Genomic DNA, 23,306 nt, shown 5'->3' on the forward strand with positions numbered 1-23,306 from the left:
CCTACCAAAGTAGTGAATTAGTTTCCTATGGCTGCTATAGCAACTTACCACAGATTTGGTGCCTTAAAACAAAACAAATTTATTTTTTTACAGGTCTTGAGGCCAGAAGTCCAAAATTAGTTTCAGTGGACTAATGTCAAGGTGTTAGCTGGGCTGGTTCCTTCTGAAGGTTCTAATGGAGAATCCATTCCCTTACTTTTTCCAGCTTCTAGAGGCTGCCTGTGTGCCTTGGTTTGTAGCCCCTTCCTCCAGCTTCAAAGTGCATCACTTCAATCTCTGCTTCCATCTTCACATTGCCTTCTCTTCTGACTCTGACTCCTCCTGCCTTCTCTGATAAGGACCGTTGTGATTATATTGGCCTACCTGGCAAATCTAGAATAATCTCCTCATCTGAAGAGCCTTCACTTCATCACATCTGCAAAGTCTCTTTTGCCAAATAAGGCAACATTCACAGTTTTTGGATTATTATGTGATTAGGGGCCATTACCCAGCTTATGACAGGTAGTAATTTGTAAGCAAAATTATTAAAGAGAAGCAAATTACTTACATCCTATGGTTTGCAGTGCAATGTTATTTACTGTGACTTGGGCAGGCACTTTCTGCAATTAACCTGCTTTAAAGATGTATACTCCATGTTGATAGCTTTTGCTTTATTTGTATTTAAGACTGTATGCAATTTGGGGCTATGCTTTCTAGAAACATATGTAGTAATAGAGTATCTGAGCAGAACTCATATAACTAAAGAGATAAAGAAAAAGGGAAATGAAACTAAAGATAAGAACCCACTAATTTTCTAGGTTGTCACAGCATCTTTTACAAATATGACTCATTCAGAGTCTAAAATGCTAGTGAGGCACTTTCCTTGAAAATGCAATAGAAAATTTGATTTTGGGCCCCTCTTACAGCATTCCTTCGATTAAAAAGGAATAAAGTATACATTATAACTTTCTCAAAATATTCGCAATAATTGAAAATACCTTAATCCTTAGGCTGGGTGAAGGAATGCTGTATTATTCTGAGAAAGCGCATTTCCTTAATCTAACGCATATTATGATTTATATTTGGCTCACAATTGCTCTCTCAGTCGCAACCCACCTCTTTAGGACTAGAGGAAGCACCACATTGCAAGGCCTGGTGTCCAGCTTCCTAAGAGGCTGCTCAGGTTCTGGGTGTGGAGTCAGGCTTCCTGAGTAGCTATTAAGGGGTGAGAAGCACAATGGGAAATGGGATTTAGAAGGGAGCTGGGAAGATAAAACTCTCCTCCTTTCTCTGTTTTGTGCACTACTAGGAGCTGCTCTTCCTTCTTGCAGCCCTTCCAGACAAATCCTGTGTGTAGGATGAACAGATCTGCTGAGCAATCAGTTGTCTTCTCAAGGCGTGTTTTGAAGCAGAGGCCAGTGCAGTACTGCATTGCTTTGCATTGGGTCACATTTTCCCTTGACTGAATTCCCTTTTCTCTCTTTTTCAAAAATTTATTTATTTATTTGTGAGAAAATTTTTTTATTATGGTAACATTGGTTTATAACATTATATAAATTTTGAGCGTACATCATATTTTGATTTCTGTGTCGATTCCATCATGTTCACCACCTAAATACTAATTACAATCTATCACTATACACATGTGCCTAATCACCCCTTTCACCCTCCTTCCTCCCCTCTTCCCCTCTGGTAACCACCAATCCAATCTCTGTCTCTATGTGTTTGTTTGTTGTTGTTTTTATCCTCTACTTATAAGTGAGATCATATGGTATTTGACTTTCTCCTTCTGACTTCTTTCACTTGGCATAATACCCTCAAGGTCCATCCATGTTGTCACAAATGGCCAGATTTAGTCCTTTTTATGGCTGAGTAGTATTCCATTGTGTATATATACCACATTGTCTTTATCCATTCATCCCTTGATGGGCATTGAGGTTGCTTCCAAGTCTTGGCTATTGTGAATAATGCTGCAATGAACATAGGGGTGCACATAATCTTTATGCATTCATGTTTTCATGTTCTTTGGATAAATACCCAGGAGCGGACTAGCTGGATCATGTGGTAGTTCTATTCTTAATTTTTTTTATTATTTATTTATTTTTAATTTTTTGTTTATTGCAGAACATTGGTTTACAACATTGTGTAAATTTCAGGTGTACATCATTATACTTCTAGTTCTGCATAGATTACATCATGTTCACCACCCAAATACTAATTACAACCCATCACCACACACATGTGCCCAATTATCCTTTTCGCCCTCCTCCCTCCCCCCTTCCCCTCTGGTAACCACCAATCCAATCTCTGTCTCTATGTGTTTGTTTATTGCTGTTATCATCAACTACTTAATGAAGGAAATCATACGGTATTTGACCTTCTCCCTCTGACTTATTTCACTTTGCATAATACCCTCAATGTCCATCCATGTTGTCACCAATGGCTGGATTTCATTCTTTCTTACGGCTGAGTAGTATTCCATTGTGTATATATACCACATCTTCTTCATCCATTCGTCCCTTGATGGGCACTTAGGTTGCTTCCAAGTCTTGGCTATTGTGAATAACGCTGCAGTGAACGCAGGGGTGCATGTATCTTTATGCATTGGTGTTTTCAAGTTCTTTGGATAAATACCCAGCAGTGGAATAGCTGGATCATATGGTAGTTGTATCCTTGATTTTTTGAGGAAACTCCACACTATTTTCCATAGTGGCTGCACCAGTTTGCACTCCCACTAGCAGTGTATGAGATTTCCCTTCTCTCCACATCCTCTCCAACATATGTTGTTTCCTGTCTTGTTAATTATAGCCATTCTGGCGGGCGTGAGGTGATATCTCATTGTAGTTTTGATTTACATTTCCCTGATAGTTAATGATTTTGAACATCTTTTCATGTGTCTGTTGGCCATCTGTATATCTTCTTTGGAGAAATGTCTGTTCAGGTCTTTTGCCCATTTTTTAATTGGGTTGTTAGTTTTTTTGTTGTTGAGATGCATGAGTTCTTTACATATTTTGGAGATTAAGCCCTTATCAGATGTATGGTTTGCAAATATTTTCTCCCAATGTTAGGTTGTCTTTTCCTTTTGTTGATGGTTTCCTTTGCTGTGCAGAAGCTTTTTAGTTTGATGTAGTCCCATTTGTTTATTTTTTCTATTGCTTCTCTTGCCCGGTCAGACATGGTGCTTGAAAATATGTTGCTAAGACCAATGTTGAAGAGTGTACTGCCTATGTTTTCTTCTAGAAGTTTCATAGTTTCAGGTCTTACATTCAAGTCTTTAATTCGTTTGGAGTTAATTTTTGTGTATGGTGTAAGGTAAGGGTCTACTTTCATTTTTTTGCCTGTGGCTATCCAGTTTTCCCAACACCATGTGTTGAAGAGACTTTCTTTTTTCCATTGTATGTTCTTGGCTCCTTTGTCAAAGATTAGCTGTCCATAGATGTGTGGGTTTATTTCTGGGCTTTCGATTCTATTCCATTGATCTGTGTGTCTGTTTTTGTGCCAGTACCATGCTGTTTTGGTTACTATAGCTTTGTAGTATATTTTGAAATCAGGGAGTGTGATACCTCCAGCTTTGTTCTTTTTTCTCAGGATTCCTTTAGCTATTCGGGGTCTTTTGTTATTCCATATAAATTTTAGGATTCTTTGTTCCATTTCTGTGAAAAATGTTGTTGGAACTTTGATAGGGATTGCATTGAATCTATAGATGGCTTTAGGAAGTATGGACATCTTAACTATGTTAATTCTTCCAATCCAAGAGCACAGAATATCTTTCCATTTCTTTGTGTTCTTCAATTTCTTTCAGCAACATTTTATTGTTTTCCATGTACAGCTCTTTCACCTCTTTGGTTAAGTTCATTCCTAGGTATTTTATTCTTTTTGTTGCAATTGTAAATGGGATGGTATTCTTAATTTCTCTTTCTGCTACTTCGTCGTTAGTGTATAGAAATGCAACTGATTTTTGTATGTTGATTTTGTATCCTGCAACTTTACCATATTCGTTTATTACTTCTAAAAGTTTTCTGGTGGATTCTTTAGGGTTTTCTAGATATAAAATCATGTCATCTGCAAATAGTGACAGTTTCACTTCTTCTTTTCCAATTTGGATCCCTTTTATTTCTTTCTCTTGCCTGATTGCTCTGGCTAGGACTTCCAGTACTATGTTAAACAGGAGTGGTAAGAGTGGGCATCCTTGTCTGGTTCCTGTTCTTAGAGGGATAGCTTTCAGTTTTCCACCATTGAGGATGATATTAGCTGTGGGTTTGTCATATATGGTCTTTATTATGTTGAGGTACTTTCCTTCTATACCCATTTTATTCAGAGTTTTTATCATAAATGGATGCTGTATCTTGTCAAATGCTTTCTCTGCGTCTATTGAGATGATCATGTGATTTTTATTCTTCATTTTATTAATGTGGTGTATCACGTTGATTGATTTGTAAATGTTAAACCATCCCTGCATACCTGGAATAAATCCCACTTGATCATGGTGTATAATCTTTCTAACGTATTGTTCTATGCGATTTGCTAGTATTTTGTTGAGGATTTTTGCATCAATGTTCATCAGTGATATTGGCCTGTAATTTTTTTTTGTGTTGTCCTTGTTTGGTTTTGGTATCAGAGTAATGTCAGCTTCATAGAATGAGTTAGGGAGCTTCCCCTGCTCCTCAATTTTTTGGAAGAGTTTGAGAAGGATAGGTATTAAGTCTTCTTTGAATGTTTGGTAGAATTCACCAGGGAAGCCATCTGGTCCTGGACTTTTATTTTTGGGGAGGTTTTTGATTACTGTTTTGATCTCCTTACTGGTGATTGGTCTATTCAAATTCTCTACTTCTTCTTGATCCAATTTTGGAAGGTTGTATGATTCTAAGAATTTATCCATTTCTTCCAGATTGTCGAATTGGTTGGCATACAGCTTTTCATAGTATTCTCTTATAATCTTTTGTATTTCTGAGGTGTCTGTTGTAATTTCTCCTCTTTCATTTCTGATTTTACTTATTTGTGCCTTCTCTCTTTTTTTCTTGGTGAGTATAGCTGAAGGTTTGTCAATTTTGTTGATCTTTTCAAAGAACCAGCTCTTGGTTTTATTAATTTTTTCTATTGTTTTTTTTGGTCTCTATTTCATTTATTTCTGCTCTGATTTTTATTATTTCCCTTCTTCTACTGATTTGGGGCTTTGTTTGTTCTTCTTGTTCCAGTTCCTTTAGGTACATTGTTAGGTTGTTTATCTGAGACTTTTCTTGTTTGTTGACATAGGCCTGTATTGCTATAAACTTCCCTCTTAGAACCACTTTTGCTGTATCCCATAAATTCTGGCATGTCGTATTTTCATTTTCATTTGCTTCCAGGTATTTTTTGATTTCTTCGTTAACCCAGTCGTTGTTCAGTAGCATTTTATTTAATCTCGACGTATTTGTGGCTTTTCTGATTTTCTTCCTATAGTTGATTTCTAGTTTCATACCGTTGTGGTCAGAAAAGATGCTTGGTATTATTTAAATCTTCTTAAATTTATGGAGACTTGTTTTGTGCCCTAATGTGTGATCAATCCTGGAGAATGTTCCATGTGCATTTGAAAAGAACATGTATTCTTCGGTTTTTGGATGGAATGCTCTGTATATATCTACTAGGTCCATCTGTTCTAGTGTGTCATTTAAGGCCAGTGTTTCCTTATTGATCTTCTGTTTGGATGATCTATCCGTTGGTGTAAGCGGAGTGTTAAAGTCCCCTACTATTATTGTGTTACTGTCTATTTCTGTTTTTATGTCTGTCAATAATTGCTTTATATATTTAGGTGCACCTACATTGGGTGCGTAGATATTTACAAGTGTTATATCCTCTTGTTGGATTGTTCCCTTGATCATTATGTAATGCCCTTCTTTGTCTCTTTTTACAGTTTTTGTTTGAAAGTCTATTTTTTCTGATATGAGTACTGCTACCCCAGCTTTCTTTTCATTGCCATTTGCTTGGAGTATCTTTTTCCATCCCTTCACTTTCAGTTTGTGAGTGTCTTTAGGTCAAGTGTGTCTCTTGTATGCAGCATATATATGGGTCTTGTTGTTTTATCCAATCAGCCCCCTATGCCTTTTAATTGGAGCATTTAGTCCATTGACGTTTAAAGTAGCTATTGATAAGTATGTACTTACCGCCATTTTTAAACTTTTTTTTTTCTCAGTGTTTTAGTAGTCCTTCTCTGTTCCTTTCTTCTTCTATACAGAACTGATGGTCTCTTTAGTTTGACCTCTGTCTGAAAGCTCTACTCTTTAACTCCCCTCCTCCCTCCTTTTATGTTTTTGATATCATATCTAACCTCTTTTTTGTGCATTTGTATCCATTACCCTCTTATCATGGAAATAGATAATTTTTCCTATTCGTGGTCTTCTCTTTTCCCCTTAAATCAGTCCCTTTAACATTTCTTGTAGCACTGGTTTCTTGGTGACAAACTCCTTCAATTTTTGCTTGTCTGGGAAATTTTTGATCTCTCCTTCCGTTTTGAATGATAACCTTGCTGGGTAGAGTATTCTTGGTTGCAAGTTTTTTCCTTTTAGCACTTTAAATATATCGTGCCATTCTCTTCTAGCCTGTAAGGTTTCTGCTGAGAAGTCAGCTGATAGCCTTATGGGGTTTCCTTTGTATGTAACTTGACTTTCTCTTGCGGCTTTTAGGATTCTCTCTTTATCTTTAATTTTGGACATTTTGATTATGATGTGTCTTGGTGTGGGCCTCTTTGGGTTTATCTTGTTTGGGGTTCTCTGTACTTCCTGTACCTGAATGTCTGTTTCCTTCCTTAGGTTAAGGAAGTTTTCATCTATTATTTCTTGAAATAGTATCTCTGCCCCTTTGTCTCGCTCTTCTCCTTCTGGGACACCTACAACACGGATGTTAGTGCGCTTGATATTGTCCCAGAGTCCTTAGACTGTCCTCACTCTGTTTAATTCTTTTCTCTTTTACCTGTTCAGCTTGGGTAATTTCTTCTAGTCTTTCGTCCAGCTCACAGATCCGTTCTTCTGTATCCTCTACTCTGCTTTTGAGTCCCTCTAGTGAATTTTTCATTTCCAGTATCGTATTCTTCATTTCTGATTGGTTCTTTTTAACATATTCCATTTCTTTGTTGACATTCTCACTGAGTTCATCTATTCTTCTCCCCACATCAGTGAGCATCCTTAACACTCTTTGTTTGAACTCTCTGTCGGGTAGGTTGCTCATTTCTGTTTCACTTAGTTCCTTTTCTGGGGTTTTGTCCTGTTCCCTTACTTGGAATGTATTGCTTTGCCTCCTCATTTTGCCTCTTTCCCTGTGCTTGTGTCTACGTATTAGGTAGGTCAGCTACTCTCCTGCTCTTGGATAGGTGACCTTATGTAAGTGATGGCTTAGGAGGCCTACAGTGTGCTTCCCTCAGTTCTCAATGTTCTAGGGGTGACCCCTATGTGGGCTAAGTGTGTCCTTCTGTTGTGGCCTGTTTGCTCTCCCTGTAGGTGCCCAAGGAGGCCGAGTTATGGTCCTGGCCAGCTGTTGTAATGCTCAGCTGCTTGTAGTTGTTGTGGGCCCTTCAGTCTCTTTATCAGGTGTGGGGAACCCCAGCACAGTTGGCTGCAAGTTCTAACACCACATTTGTGTTGCAGTATTTCTTTTAAGTGAGTGGGCCCCCAGCATGGCAGGTGGTTAGGCTCAGGGCCTTACAATTGCTATAAGCCTCCAGACTTTAGGTCTCTTGTCAGCTCTCTGAGGATTGCAGCTGAGTGGGGCTGGCCTCAGGTACAGGAACACCCAGTTGTTTCCTGCTTTGGAAGGTGGGGCAAACCCCCTATGTGGGTCTTTGAGAAGCACAAGTCTTCTGCAGCTGACAAGCCCTGCCACCCACAGGTCCACACTCACAGTCAACAGAGTCCTGCCCTGTGTGCGCTCCCCGACCTCCCGAAGCAGACCCAGTCTCTCCACGGCGGGAGCCCCACACACTCCACCACAGCCCCATACTCTTCACCCACTCCTTGTGCACGCCCTGCCCCACTGAAGTCGGCTCAGTTGCCAGGCTACAGAGAATCCAGTCACCAATCTATGCAGGCCCACAAGTTGCCTGAGGGCTTGTTGTTGGGTGGGGCCAGTCTCTAGGGTGGGCTGCCTGCCCTGGCTGAGCTGGATTAAATCAATGCTCTAGTGCGCGGGGCAGTCCCTGGGCTAGCAGGCCTCAAGGAGAACTCCAATGGCATCTGTGTCAGCACGCCCACACCATGCCACAACAATGGACGCTGCCAATGTCCCAGTCCCTGGAGAGTCTCACCTTTCACCGAGATACACTCAGGGCCTATCAGGTGAGTCTCTTTTCACCAAAGCACTGTGCACCTTTCTTTCTGGTGATTTTAGGTTGCTTTCTGAAACGGGTGAGTTTGTGCGTGGGCCCTTTAAGAGCCGGTTTTAATTTCTTTGTGAACCAGCTTTTCTGGGGGTACTCCCCAATGTTTTAGTAGCAGGCAAAGTCAGATATTCTGCCACTCGCTTGGATTGTGCTGGGTCCACAAAATGCCCACAGTGGGGGGGCTCCCTGGCTCAGGGTCCCGCTCCTCCAGGGAGGCTGGGTACCTGTGGGCTGCTCCCCGGCGGCCGTGAGGCACTGCGGCTTGTGAAGGCGGCGTTTTTCCTCTCCAGAAGGGAGTTTCTGCCTGTTCTACCTCAGTTAGGATTGTCCGTTGTTGCGGGAGTTCCTCTTATCCAGTTTTCAGTTCTGTCTCAGGAGTAATTTTTCCACCAGTAGTTGTAAATTGGCTGTGTCCGAGGGAGGAGGTGAGTTCAGAGTCTGCTTACGCCGCCATCTTGACTTCCTTCCCCCTATTCTTAATTTTTTGCGCAATCTCCATACTGTTTTCCATAGTGGCTGCAACAGTTTGCAATCCCACCAGCAGTGTATGAGAGTTCTCTTTTCTCCACATCCTCTCCAACACTTTTTCCTGTCTTGTTAATTATAGCCATTCTGACCGTGTGAGGTGGTATCTCATTGTACTTTTAATTTGCATTTCTCTGATGATTAGTGATGTGGAACATCTTTTCATGTGTCTGTTGGCCATCTGTATACCTTCTTTGGAGAAATGTCTCTTCAGATCTTTTGTCCATTTTTTAATTGAGTGGTTAGTTTTCTTTTTGTTGAGATGTATGAGTTCTTTATATATTTTGGAGATTAACCCCTTATCCAATATATGGTTTGCAAATATCTTCTCCCAATTGTTAGGTTGTCTTTTTGTTTTGTTGATGGTCTCCTTTGCTGTGCAGAAGCTTTTTAGTTTGATGTAGTCCCATTTGTTTATTTTTTCTTTTGTTTCCCTTGCCCAGTCAGGCATGGTAGTTGAAAATATGCTGCTAAGACCGATGTAAAAGAGCGTACTGCCTATGTTTTCTTCTAGACGTTTTGTGGTTTCAGGTCTTACATTCAAGTCTTTAATCCATTTTGAGTTAATTTTTGCAATTGGTGTAAGATAATAGACTACTTTCATTCTTTTGCATGTGGCTGCCCAGTTTTCCCAACATCGTTTATTGAAGAGACTTTCCTTTCTCCATTGTATGTTCTTGGCTCCCTTGCAGAAAATTTGCTGTCCATAGATGTGTGGGTTTATTTCTGGGCTCTCAATTCTGTTCCATTGATCTGTGTATGTTTTTGTGCCAGTACCATGCTGTTGCGATTACTATAGCTTTCTAGTATATTTTGAAGTCAGGGAGTGTGATACCTCCAGCTTTGTTCTTTTCTCTTAGGATTGCTTTGGCTATTCAGGGTCTTTTGTTGTTCTCTGTTTTCTCTTGACCTTCACAGGCCTGAGCTTGTACTTCACAAATGATTATTAGCATCTGAAATCCTTGACTCAGTCTCTGCTCTCTCAAGGATCTAGGCTAAGACAATTGGCACTGTAAATGGTTCTAGAAAATGGAGCCTCAGCCTGGGATTTTGGAGTAGATCGCTAAAAGGTCTGTAAGCAATAGGGACCCCTTTGCTGGTGTTAAGTGGAATAATAGCTCTTGTCATGCAAAAGCATTGCAGTTACTTACACTTTCACCTGTGGTTTATTAGGATGAAGTATAGGTGAGAGCAAGGTGGGTGGTCAAATGACTATGGCACTTAACATGGAAACAATGTTACTTATGAAGCTTTTGGGATAGTCAGATGACTTCTGTCCTTAATGTTTTTGGAATGTGTCTTTTTTTCATCGTGGTAAAATATACATAACATAAAATTTACCATTTTAACCATTTTTAAGTGTACAATTCTGTGGTAGTAAGTACATTCACATTGTTATGCAATCATCACCACCATCCATCTCCAGAACATTTTCATCTTCCCCAGTTGGAACTCTGTAGCCATTAAACACTAACTCCCCCTTCCTCCCCACCCTCCAGCCCCTGGCAACCTCTGTTCTATTTTTTGTCTCTATGAATTTGACTTACCCGGGTACATCATACAACTGGAAACATACACTATTTGTCCTTTTGTGGCTGGCTTGTTTAACTTAGCATAGTGTCTTTAAGGTTTATCCACGTTACAGCATGTGTCAGAATTTCCTTCCTTTTTTAAGGCTAAATAATGTTCCATTGTATGTATATAACACATTTTGTTTATTCATTCATCTATAGATGGGTACTTGGGCTACTTCCACATTTTGGCTACTGTGAATAATGCTGCAAGAATGTGGGTGTACAAATATCTGTTTGAGTCCCTACTTTCACTTATTTTGGGTATATACCCAGAGATGGAATTGTCAGATCATATGGTAATTGTATGTTGAATTCTTTGAAGAATCTCCATACTGTTTTCCACAGCAGCTGCACCATTTTACATTATGACCAACAATACACAAAGGTTCAATTTCTTGTCCACACTTGTTATTTCGTGTTTAAAAAATATATATGCCATACTAACGGGTATGAAGTAGTTTCTCATTATGTTTTTGATATATATTTCCTTAATGATTGTGATGTTGAACATCTTATCATGTGCTTATTGCCTATCTGTTTATCTTCTTTGGAGAAATGTCTGTTCAAGTCCTTGGCCCAGTTTTAATTGGTTTGTTTGTTTTTTGTTGTTCAATTGTAAAAGTTCTTTACATATTCTGGATAGTAATCCCTTATCAGATATATGCTTTGCAAATATTTTCTCCTATTCCGTAGGTTGTCTTTTTACTCTGATAGTGTCCTTCAATGCAGAGCAGTTTTTAATTTTAATGAAGTCCAACTTACCTATTTTTTCTTTTGTTGCCTGGGCCTTTGGTGTCATATCCAAGAAATTATTACTAAGTCCAACATCATGAAGATTTCCCCCTATGTTTTCTTCTAATAGTTTTATAGTTTTAGCTCTTATGTTTAGGTCTTTGATCCATTTTGAGTTAATGGTTGTACATAGTGTTAGGAAAGGGTCCAACTTCATTCTTTTCATGTGAATATCTAGTTTTCCAAGCATGATTTGTTGAAAAGACTGTCCTTTTCCCATTGGCTGGTCTTGGCATCCTTGTCTAAAATCATTTGAACATATATGTTAGGGTTTATTTCTGGGCTCTCTATTCTATTCCATTGGCCAGTATATCTGTCTTTATGCCAGTACCACACTGTTTTGATTATTGGAGCTTTGTAATAAGTTTCAAATTCAGGAAGTACGAGTCCTCTTCCTTTGTTCTTTTTTTCAAGATGTTTTGGGTATTCAGAATCCCTTGAGATTCTACATGAATTTGAGGATAAATTTTTCTATCTTTGCAAAAAATGTCACTGAGATTTTGATAGAGATTGCAAAAATCTGTAGATCACTTTCATTAATATTGACATCTTAACAATATTAAATCTTTCAATCCATGAACACAGAATGTCTTTCCATTTATTGGTGTCTCTAGTTTCTTTCAGCAATATTTTGTAGTTTTCAGCATACAAGTCTTTCACCTTGTTGGTTAAGTTTATTCCTAATATTTTACTCCTTTTAATGCTATTGTAAGTGGAATTATTTTCTTAATTTCCTTTTTGGATTGTTCGTTATTAGTGTATAGAAACACAACTGATTTCTGCATGTTGATTTTGTATCCTGCAACTTTGCTGAATACATTTATTGGCTCTAACAGTTTTTCTTCATGTGGAATCTCTAGGATATCCTACATAGAAGATCCTGTCGTCTGCTAACAGAGATAATTTTACTTCTTCCTTCTGATTTGAATGCCTTTTACTTCTTTTTCTTGCCTAATAGCTCTGGCTAGAACTTCTGGTTCCATGTTGAATAGAAGTGGTGAACCTGGAAGACAGAGGGTGTCCCATATCTGTGTATATGGCAGGGACTAGGGGCTCTGTGAAGCGAGGGGCATGACAACAGGGAGAGACCAGAGGAAGCTCCCAGGTGGGACTTAGACAAGAACATCCTTGTCTTGTTCCTGATCTTAGATGAAAAGCTTTCAGACTTTCACCATTGATTATGATGTTAGTTGTGGGCTTCTCATATATGGCCTTTATTATGTTGAGTTTCCTTCCAGTCCTAGTCTGTTGAGTGTTTTTATCACGACAACAACATGACAGGGTGTTGAATTTTATCAAATACTTTTCTGCATCACTTGAGATGCTTATGTGGGATGCTGAAGACTTTTAAGTAGGGGAGAGACCAAATGACATTTTGCTTTACAAAGATCTCTCTGGTTGCAGGCAGAGTCCTGGGAGGAGAGCCAGGCTGGACGCAAAGTAAAGTGTTAGGAAATTTTAGCAGAAATCCCCGGGACAGATAATGATGACCTAAGCTAGGGCAGTGGCCACACACTGCGCTTCACATCCCAGACAAGGGCAGACCCTGAGATGGAACCGCCACAAAGGCCGGGGTGGGATGGAGGGGTGAACCAGAGATTAGGGCGGCGCAGAGTAGGAGCCTGCGCGCTGCAGATCGGAGTCACAGGTCCAGAGGGGAAGGCGACTGGATCTCCTGGGGCACTGTTGAGCAAACCGAGTTTTCGGGGACTGAGTGCTAAGTATTGATGAGATGAGCGAGGGGAGACGGGGAGCACAGGGCGAGATCACGGATGTGGAATCAGCAGAGAATAGGAACTGCACCTCAGCCAGGTGGAGCGGCCACAGGGCGGCGCCAAAGGAGCGGACCCGGGCGAGGGACGCCGGCATCTGTGACCAACGCAACCGCCGAGGAACTTCAGGAAAGCCACATTTCCTCCGCGTTTTCGACCGTATTTGGTCTCTCATGAACTATTTTTTAGCACTGGAGCCCATCGTCCTTTCTTCTTTCTCTCGGCCCTTTCTTCAATTTGACTGTTTTTTCCTTCTATTGAGAAAAAATCCTCCTATTGAGATATTGCACATCTCTAATAAATCGTGAACACTGTCCCTTGAGTCTCCCCTGGTTTCTCACTAACCCAGATTGTCCCATTCTTCCCAGACACAACAAGAAGCCAAGAGAGTCGAGTTGAATTGCTTCTTCCCTTACACCCCCGGGAAGCAAAGGGCCCGTCCAGAGCGTGGGGGGAGAGATCTGAGCTGGGAGAACCGGGAAATCTGGAAGACAGTGTGTCCCAAATCCGTGTGTGTGGCGGGGATGGGGGACCCTGTCAAGCGAGGCGAATGACACTAGAGAGAGACCAGAGGAAGCTCCCAGGTGGGAATTATAGCAGGAGATCCCGGTGATGTCGAGACGTGGAAGGTTAGGGGGAGAAGAGTCTCAGCAGCTGGAAAGAGAGCAGGACCCGGAAGAGGTCTGGGAGTGTTTGTGGTTTCTCCACGGTGCAGCTCGGACCGCCTTGCTTGATTGCTCTTTCGTTAAATCCGCTAAGAGTTATTCACGTCCTTTATCTGCCAGGCACGATGCTGGACTGTGCGGATACAGAACTCGGGAACTCCTGCAGAGAGATCGATCCAGCAACACGGAGTTGGAGCCGTGGCCAGCCACAGGTGAGCCGCCGGGTCAGGGGCTCCAGCACCCGGCGCCGCGCCGTCTGTGGCGTGTGAGCCCTGCGCGCTGAGCCGGCTGTGCGCTCCTGAAGTTTGCGAGCTGCCGCCGCGCCTCTGGACGCGCCCTCGCCTGCTCCCTCCCTGCTCGCCAGAGGCTGGGCCACTGGGCTGAGAGCGGGAAACTTCGTCTCTCCCAGCCCCCGCTCTGTCCTGCTTTGGCACAAAGCTCTGCCAAGCCCAAGACGCAACAACGCTATGAAGCCCCGAATAATGAAATTTGCTCTGAGACGTGCTTAGTCAGCTGCCCAAGAAAGAAATTTCTAAATGCTTTACAGCTCCTGGGGATTTTTACTGGGAGAATGTTAAAGGATGAGGATTCCCAGAGTCAGTATGGAATCTGCGCTGCTCATATCCTCATCAGAACCCAAAACACTTCAGGATCATTCACTTCAGCAAAAACACACCTCTGGAAATGTGTGTTGTAACATCCTCAACTCCTCGAAGTATCTCCACACAGACTGGAGGAAGACCAACCCAGTGGTTTAGATGACCTTGGAGAGTTTGCAAGTTTAAGAGGCTTGGTTGTACACACTCAGCTTCTGTAGACATAAATTCAGGTGTAGTCACAATTCATATTCAACCCCGAGATTATGGGAAATTCCTTTGTTCAGGGAATGCTTCCTAATCCTTGTGTAATAAGACAGGAAGAAGGGGCAGAACACAAATGCAGCAGCTGAGACAGAAATTCTACAGTCACCTGCTTAATAATCTAGATATAAAGAGACACATGTTAGAACATGTTAGGAAAACAGCAATGATGCAAGAAATGACAAAAAAAAATTAAGGCAGAATTTTGAGAAAATCTTGAGTGCTTTCCATGTTGCCAATTGCTTTGAGGCCTGAACACTGACTGACCATCAGGAACCAAGAGGAAAGGCTGCAAGGGCAGGTTGGCGGTGATTCATCTGCTTCCTCACTGAGCCGTGATTCCATGGGTGCAGGAGGTCAGCCTTCCCACATGGAACTGAGAGACGCAGTAACCAGTCCGTGGCCCCACAGCTGGTCCCTAGAACTCAGCAAACGGCAGCAGGACCAGCAGGGTAAGAGGCCCTGGTAGCAATGCCCCCAGAACACCGGCAGCTCCCGTTGGAGTTTACTGCACCAAATGAAGGACCTGGAGCGGGAAGAATAAAGCACATCTTGCAACAGATAACTGACAACCCATGATTATGTGCACTGTGTAGTCGCTCCACTCCACAAGAGCCACTATGCACTGAGAATAGAGAACCCTGAACTTGTGGCACCACTGCAGAATTCTGATATGCTCTCAGCTCTGGCACACTTCAGGGAGCAGCACAGGCTTGGTTTCAGGTTCACTGGAGTTCACCACCCTTAGTTGCAGGGGCCCCTAGGCTCAGCTCAGTGTTTACTCCTGGCTGGGGGTGGTGGGGGGTAGGGATGGACTGGGAAGCACTGAAGGCTCTGCAGAAAGTCGCTGTCTAGCTACGCAACTGGTAAAAGCTATAGTCCCTCATCAGGCGCCACAGAAACAGTTTTTTCAGCAGTTGCTGCAAGTTCCTGTTGGATGGAACAAATCCATAGTACCTACAAAATTCACAAGTCAGTTTCAACACCAAGTGAATCAGTTTACCACACGGGGCTTTTGAAATTTGAAGCAAGCTAGCCATTTCTAAGAGCAGAGTTGGGCTTACTTAGTATCCAATATGCTAACATTTTTTTCTCTTCTTGCAAAAAATTTTATTTTTGATAATAGCTCTTAAATCATTAAAATGTCTCCTGCATTTTGAGTTTTGAAACATTTCCTGCTAAAAATGAACCCAATATAATATATTTTAAGGGGAAGTGTATTGAATGGAGTTTTTGTTTTGTTTATGGTGGGAAGAAATGCTTTTTTACTCAAGGTGGTTGTTTCCATCAAGCACTTTTCTCCTAAATTAAAAAAAAAATTTTTTGCAAACAAATATCGAGCTTTACATTAGGATAAATAGGGTTTCTTCTAGAACTCTCCAGTTTGCTATTTAAGTATAACCTTAGCAGTAATTTGTCAGAGTAAAATTTATTTAGAGTAATTCATTAGAGGCAAGTTGTTTACATTCTATATTTATACTACAATGTTGCATATTGGGACACTGGCATATATTCTGTAAGCAAAATCCTTATATTTATGCTCCATATGGACAGCTTCTGCTTGATTTGTTTACCACAGAGCACGTTTTTGTGACTGTGCTTTCTAGAAATGCACGTTTCAACAGAATATCTCCTGCTAAGTTTATAGTTTCTTACAGGATTTTTGATAAATATTACTCAGCAAATGTCCTGGTTAGGCCATCCCTGAAAATATAATAGAAAATCTTAATGTGATTATTTTTTTTCTATTGTACAGAAAACTCGCATTGTACTATGTCTCAGCGCTAAGGATTGACTTTGTGCTCGCTGAAGGAGGTTTGCGAGGGCTGGGAAAGTGCATCCTCTTCTCCTCCTGTAGATCGGCCAAGATGCGACTTGTTTTGTGATTCGGTAATGTCATTTTCACGCAAAATGTCACGTGGTGCTTCATTTCCTTTTATATGCTGTGTGTAAGTAGACCTGTGTTTGGAGTGTACTTATCATTTTCCATACATGAATAATAAATGAATTTTAAGTTGGGAAAAATAAACATTGCGACTGGAATGGAGCTTGATAAGCTTCCGCACACCTTGTGGGCGTGGTCAACTGGGAGGGTCCCAGAACACGTAGCTGAGCAACGCGCAGATGACTGAAGAGCCGCCAGACAGCGGAGGCGGGCAGAAGGAGAGATAAGGCGGTGTGGAAGGGCACAGTGACTCCAAAATTGCCACTGGGGAGAGCGTGGGGTCCCGGGTAGGAGGGACGCGGGACAGGGGACTTTGGGGAGACTGGTCTGCCGCTACTCCATCGCTCTGGTGGATTTGGTGGGTGGCCTCGGTGAAGGGCGGAGCCTTCCAACGAAGGAAGAGGAGGAGAGGGGGGAGGAGAGGGAGAAGAGGAGAGAGAAGCAGTGAGGAGGAGGTTTCTTTCTGGGCGTCTGTTTTAGCAGGTTGATTGGTTTTCTCCGCTGCGACTACACCCCCCTCTAGCGTTTAGGGTCTAGAGGCTAGAGGGCTATGAGCCGGGGCTTCCTTTGCTTTCTTTCATAGATGAGGAAGTTTCATTTGTTCTCTGTATTTATGATATTTGCTGAAACTATTCATCACCCGGGCTTTTATCCATTTTCTTGGAAATTATGGATTCAGTTCCTTTTTATCCCCTGAGAACGTTTTAACAATATCTTAGGAAAGACAAGTTTTTGATCCTGGCAGGCTATCCTGAATCCAGGGGACTCTCATTGCCTTTTTTTGTGTGTGTGAGGAAGACTAGCCCTGAGCTAACATTCGATGCCAATCCTTCTCTTTTTGCTGAGGAAGATTGGTCCTGGGCTAACATGCATGCCCATCTTCCTCTACTTGATATGAGACGCCGCCACAGCATGGCTTGACAAGTGGTGCGTCGGTGGGATCTGAACCTGCAAACCCGGTCCGCCGCAGCGGAGCGTGCGCACTTAACCGCTCCGCCACCAGGCCGACACCATCTCATTTAGTTTTCCTCCCATGAGCCATTTGTGCAGGAATCACACGAACATCTTGTGAATGGACAGAACAATTGGGTTGGGAGAGAGGGAGGGCAAAACCCAGACACCAACCTGGAAGCAGGGGTCTGGGATATTCTACTCCTGCACAGGTTCTGGGATGAGGCGAGGCCACCCAGGATATGGGGCTCCAGTTCTGAAACGGGAACAGACCTTCTAGTTCTGAACGTGAGTCAGGCTCCTAAAAGTCTGTGGAGTAGGGGCCCGGATAGGGTGTAGGAAATAGTCTCCTCTGCATAGTTTGGCTCCCAAGTCCATGGGGGAAGGGGTCAAAGGGAACAGCTGGCCAACGTTTCCAGTCACTTGTCCTTCCTCCATCCCAGAGGCATTTGGATACCTAACTGTCCCTGAGAGAAGGAGGGATCCTTGCGTGAGTTACCAAATTCCCAGGGTCTGGAAAGCCTCATCCTTCTGGGTCTTACAGGGTCTTACAGGGGAGAAGGAAAATGGTAGGATCTGTCTTTTCTCCTCTTTGAAGGAGCTGCTAGGGAACACAGTCCCAGCTCTAGGGGTGGTCAGGGTGGTGCCCCGCGGCCCTTGGTACCTACATGCAGCAGTGTCTCCTTCCCGAGTGCAAGGTAACTGCAGACCCACTGCACTCACTGGCCCTCTCGCTCTGCACCACCTCATTCACCCTTCTCCCACTTGCGCCGGGTGATCTGAGCCGCCGTGTCCGCCGCGGTCCAGGAGCGCAGGTTTTCGTTCAGGGGGAGGTAATCGTCGCCATTGTAGGCGTCCTGACTGTAACCACCGAGGAGGATCCCGTCAGGTCCCAACACGCACCCAGCAATCCGCTGAAAGCAGTGAGACCCACGCCCCGCCGCCCGTCGGCCCGTCCCACATTGCCCCGCCCCACCAGCCCGAGGCAGACAGCCTGTGATTGGCCAGAGTTGCTGTCGGTTACAGCTCAGACACAGCACCAGACCAAAATCTGGTGAGCTCTTTCTGACTGTGAGGTGTCTAGTGTGTCACTACCTCCCAAGGGACCCCAACTGGTCCGTAGGGGATGGGAGGTCGCGACCTGGACCCGGACCCGCGTGCACACCGGGATCGCTCTGGTTGTAGTAGCCTCGCAGGTTCACTCTGAGTCTGTGCGGTGCTCTTAACGCCGGGGGTCTGGTGGTCCCAACACTCCGGACCCTCCTGCTCCATCCACGGCGCCCACTGCTCCATCCTCGGACTAGTGGCATCGCTGTCGAACCGCGCGAACTGGGTGTCGTCCACGTAGCCGACGGCGGTGAAGCCGGGCTCCCCAGGGCCGGGCCGGGACGCGGAGGTTTTCAAATACCTCACGGAGTGGGAGCCTGGGGGCGGGGAGGGGCTGAGACCGGCGCCACCCTCCTCCCGGCGAGGGTCCCCGGGTCCTAGGGTGATGCGGCCGGGATTGGGGAGAGGGCGTGTGGGTCGTGAGACGGAAAAGCCGAAGACCACACGGACAAGGGTCCAGACTAGGAGATCGGGTGAGAGGAGGAGGGCTGGGGAGACCAGTAGATCCAAGTTAATTTTTCTTGAATATGGATAAGCAATTGCTTCAGCACCATTTGTTGTCAAGACTGTCATTTCTTGACTGAATTGTCTTTTCACCTTTGTCAAAAATCAGTTATCCATATATGTGTGGATCTATTTTTGGACTCTCTCTTCTGTTCCATTGATTTGTTTGTCTATCTTTACATCAAGAATATATTGTCTACTATAGTTTTGTAAGTCATTTAAGTCCTCCAATATGTTCTTCTTCTTCTTTTTTTTTTTTGCTGAGGAAGATTTGCCCTGAGCTAATACCTGTGCCAATCTTCCTCTATTTTGTATGCAGGTAGCTGCCACAGCATGGCTGAGGAGTGGAGTAGGTCTGCACCTGGGATCCAAACCCACGAACCTGGGCTGCAGAAGCAGAGAGCATGGAACTTAACGCGTGGTCCCACTTCTTTTTAAAAGTTGTTTTGGCTATTAATATATGACTTCAAAGTAAAAAATAATGGTATTGGGATTTTTATTGGGATTGCATTGAATCTAGAGAGAGATGTTTTGTAAGAACTGATATCTGATAATATTGAGTATTCCAATTCATGAACATATCTTTCTCCATTTATTTGGATCTCAGGGCAATATTTTGTAGTTTTCAGTGCATTGGCCTTTCATAATTTTCGTCAGATTTATCTCTAAGTATTTCATATCTGGATGCTATTGGAAATGGTATTGATTTTTAATATTAATTTCCAATTATGTATAGAAATACAATTTCTAGTATATAGAAATACAATTGGTTTTTGTATATTGATTTTGTATCCTGCACTCTTGCTAAACTCACTTATTAGTTGTAGGAGCTTTTTTACAGATGTCTTAAGATTTCCTACAAAGATGATCATGTTTTCTGCAAATAAAAACAATTTTACTCCTTCTTTTCCAATCTGGTTGCCTTTTGTTTCTTTTTCTTGCCTTATTGCATTGGCTAGAACCTCTAGTTCAATGATGACTAGAAGTGGTGAGAGTAGACAACCATGTCTTTTTCTAATTTTAGTGGGAAAGCATTCAGTTTTTCACCAATAAATGTGATACTAGTTGTGGATTTTTCATAGATGTCTTTTTGAAGTTGAGGAAGTTCCCATCTATCCCTCATTTGCTGAGAGATCTTATTAGGAATGAATGTTAGATTTTGTCAAATGCTTTTTCTACATTCACTGAGATTATTATATGATTTTCTTCTTTTAGTTTGTTAATATGGCGAATTATTGTCCTGTCTCATTCTCTTTTGAAACAGGAAAATATTCCCCCTGATTTACACCACAGATCCTAAGAAGGCCCAGAATGGTACTTTTGGAAGTAGAAAAGGGGTCACTGAAACAAGGATTGCTTGAAAGAATTTAATAAGATTGATTTTTTTTTTTGTGAGGAAGATCAGCCCTGAGCTAACATCCATGCGAATCCTCCTCTTTTTTTTGCTGAGGAAGACTGGCCCTGGGCTAACATCTGTACACATCTTCCTCCACTTTATATGGGATGCCGCCACAGCATGGCCTCCCTCCACTTTATATGGGATGCCACCACAGCATGGCCTATACTTGCCCGAGATCTGAACCCAGGCCGCCAGCAGTGGAGCATGTGCACTTAACTGCTACACCACAAGGCTGGCCCCCCTAAGATTGATTTTTAAGCCCTATTCCTATTCTAAGTTACTGGGTAATTGCCCTTCTTTCCCTGCAGCAGAAAGAATAAATCTGAAGACATTTAAAAAGAATGTCCATGGGCTGGGAATGCCCAGCGCTGTTTTAGGGCATGAGTACTGTCCAGAAAATAGGAGAATTACAATGACCATATGCATATTGAGTTCTGAATGCTAATTCCCCCAGATTCATTCTTCTTTTAATTCATGGATGCTGGCATATAGGCCTCTATCTTTCAAGTAGAAGATTTAAAAAGACTTCTTGGAAGGAATATGACTAACCAGTAGGAACGATCTAAAGACCCCAATATTGGGGAATCCAAATCATCTTACAGTGAAGCTGAAAGCTGATAAGCCCCTCTACAATAAGTTAACACCATAACAACAGGGCTCCAGTATAATAACAGTGGATTACAACTGAGAGAGCTGCAAGACACACTACTTAAGAAGGGGTATTGAGGGAAACCTAAAGATGACAGGGATAAAAACTTAAACCTAAAGACAACAGGGACAAAAAAAAAACAACACAAAGAAATTGAAGCCTCTGGCATTGATGGCCACAGCAAACATTAAACACAGCCCAGCTCCTAGCCAGATCAACATAAAACCTCACAATAAAACCCCAGTTTCCTCAGTTCCTATTATCTGACACATCATGTTTAGCTTTCAACAAATAATTACAAGAAAAGCTAAAAGGCAAGGAAAAAAACAATCTGAAGAGAAAAAGCAGGCATCAGAACTAGACTCAGATATGACCAAGATTTTGGAATTGTCTGGTAGGGGATTTAAAATATCTATCATTAATATGTTAAGGGCTCTAGTGGAAAAAGTAATCAACATGTGTTATGGACTGACTGTAGCTGGAGATAGGGCCTCTAAGGAGCTAATCAAAGTTAAGTGAGGTCATAAGGGTGGGGTCCTAATCTGATAAGACTGATGTCCTTGTAAGAAGAGGAAGAGAGATCAGAGCCCTCTCTGTTTTCATGTGTGCACAAAGAAGAGATTATGTGAGGACACAATGAGATGGTGGCCATCTGCAAGCCAGGAAGAGAGCTCTCACCAGAACCTGACCATGCTGGCACCCTGATCTTGGACTTCCAGCCTCCAGAAATGTGACAAAATAAATTTCGGTGTTTAACCTACCCAGCTTATGGTATTTTGTTATGGCAGCCTGATAGCCTACTGGCTATCAGACTAATATAACATGGATTAACAAATGGGTAATATAAGCAAGGAGATGGAAACTCTAAGAAAGAATTAAAGGGAATGTTAGAGATCAAACACACTGTAACAGAAATTAACAATGTCTTTGATGGGCCAATCAGTCCACTGGAGACAACCAAGGGAAGAATCAGTGAGCTTGAAGATATGTCAATAAAAAATTCCTAAACTGAAATGGTATATAAAAAAAAAAGAATGAAAAAAAGAAAAAAAGAAAGAATAACAGAATATCCAATAACTGTGGGACAATTACACAAATATGTGTATGGAAATACCAGCAGGAAAAGAAAGAGGGAAAGAAGCAGAATAAACATTTGAAGCAATAATGGCTGAGAATTTTCCAAAATTAATGACAGACACCAAAGCATAGATCCAAGAATCTCAGAGAACACTAAGCAGGATAAGTAAAAACAAACAAAAAACTACATTTAGGCATATCATATTCAAAATGGCAGAAAACCAAAGACAAACAGCAAATCTTGAAATAAGCCAGAGGAAAAAAGTACCTATCTACACAGGAACAAGGATAAGAATCAAATCAGTTATCTCATCAGAAACCACACAAATAAGAAGAGAGTGGAGTGAATTATTTAAAGTGTTGAAAGAAAAAACAACCAACCCAGAATTCTGGATCCAGTGAAGTTATCCTTTAAAAGTGAAGGAGAAATAAAGACTTCCTGAGACAAACAAAAACTGAGGGAATTTGTCATCATGCCTTGCGAGAAATGTTAAAAGTTCTTCAGAGAGAAAAATGATATGGGTCAGAAACTTGGATCTACATAAATACAGAAGAGTATCAAAGAAAGAAGACATAAATGTAAAATAAAATCTTTTATTTTTATCTTATTATTAATTGAGCTAATAACCGTTCAAGGTAATAACAGCAACAATGTAATGGGTGATTATAACACATGAAAATAAGTGAAATGAAGGACAGCAACGTTATTGCTGGGGTGAGAAAGAGGAATTAGGAATACTCTGTTATAAAGTACCTGCACTATCCATGAAGCAGTATAGCATTATTTGAAAGTGGACATAGGTTAGTTGTAAATGTATATTGCACACTCTAGGGAAACCACTTAAAAATTTTGAAAAAGAAGTATCATTTATATGCTAAGAGAGAAGAGAAAATGGAATCATGTAAAATGCTCAGTTAAGACCAGAGAAGGTAGAAAAAAGAAGAGATTAAAAAAAGAAAAAAACAATAAGTTAAATGAATAGAAAACAGTTACAAATATGATAGATATTAATCTAACTAGGTATTTCAGTAATCACTTTAAATGTGAAGGGTCTAAACACACCAATTAAAAGACAGAGACTATCAGAGTGGATAAAAAAACAAGACGTAACTAGTTTTGTCCACTAGAAAGTTGCTTTTTTTTTTTTTTTTACAATTTT

General features: G+C 41.9%; 1 pseudogene; it reads right to left on the reverse strand.

Annotated features, from left to right (window-relative positions):
• Window positions 1-18,075: 18,075 nt before the first annotated feature.
• On the reverse strand, window positions 18,076-19,090 carry LOC131413301 (DLA class I histocompatibility antigen, A9/A9 alpha chain-like; annotated as a pseudogene).
• Between the last annotated feature and the right edge of the window lie 4,216 nt (window positions 19,091-23,306).

The sequence above is a fragment of the Diceros bicornis genome, chromosome 14, assembly GCF_020826845.1.
Source record: "Diceros bicornis minor isolate mBicDic1 chromosome 14, mDicBic1.mat.cur, whole genome shotgun sequence".
NCBI lineage: Eukaryota > Metazoa > Chordata > Mammalia > Perissodactyla > Rhinocerotidae > Diceros > Diceros bicornis.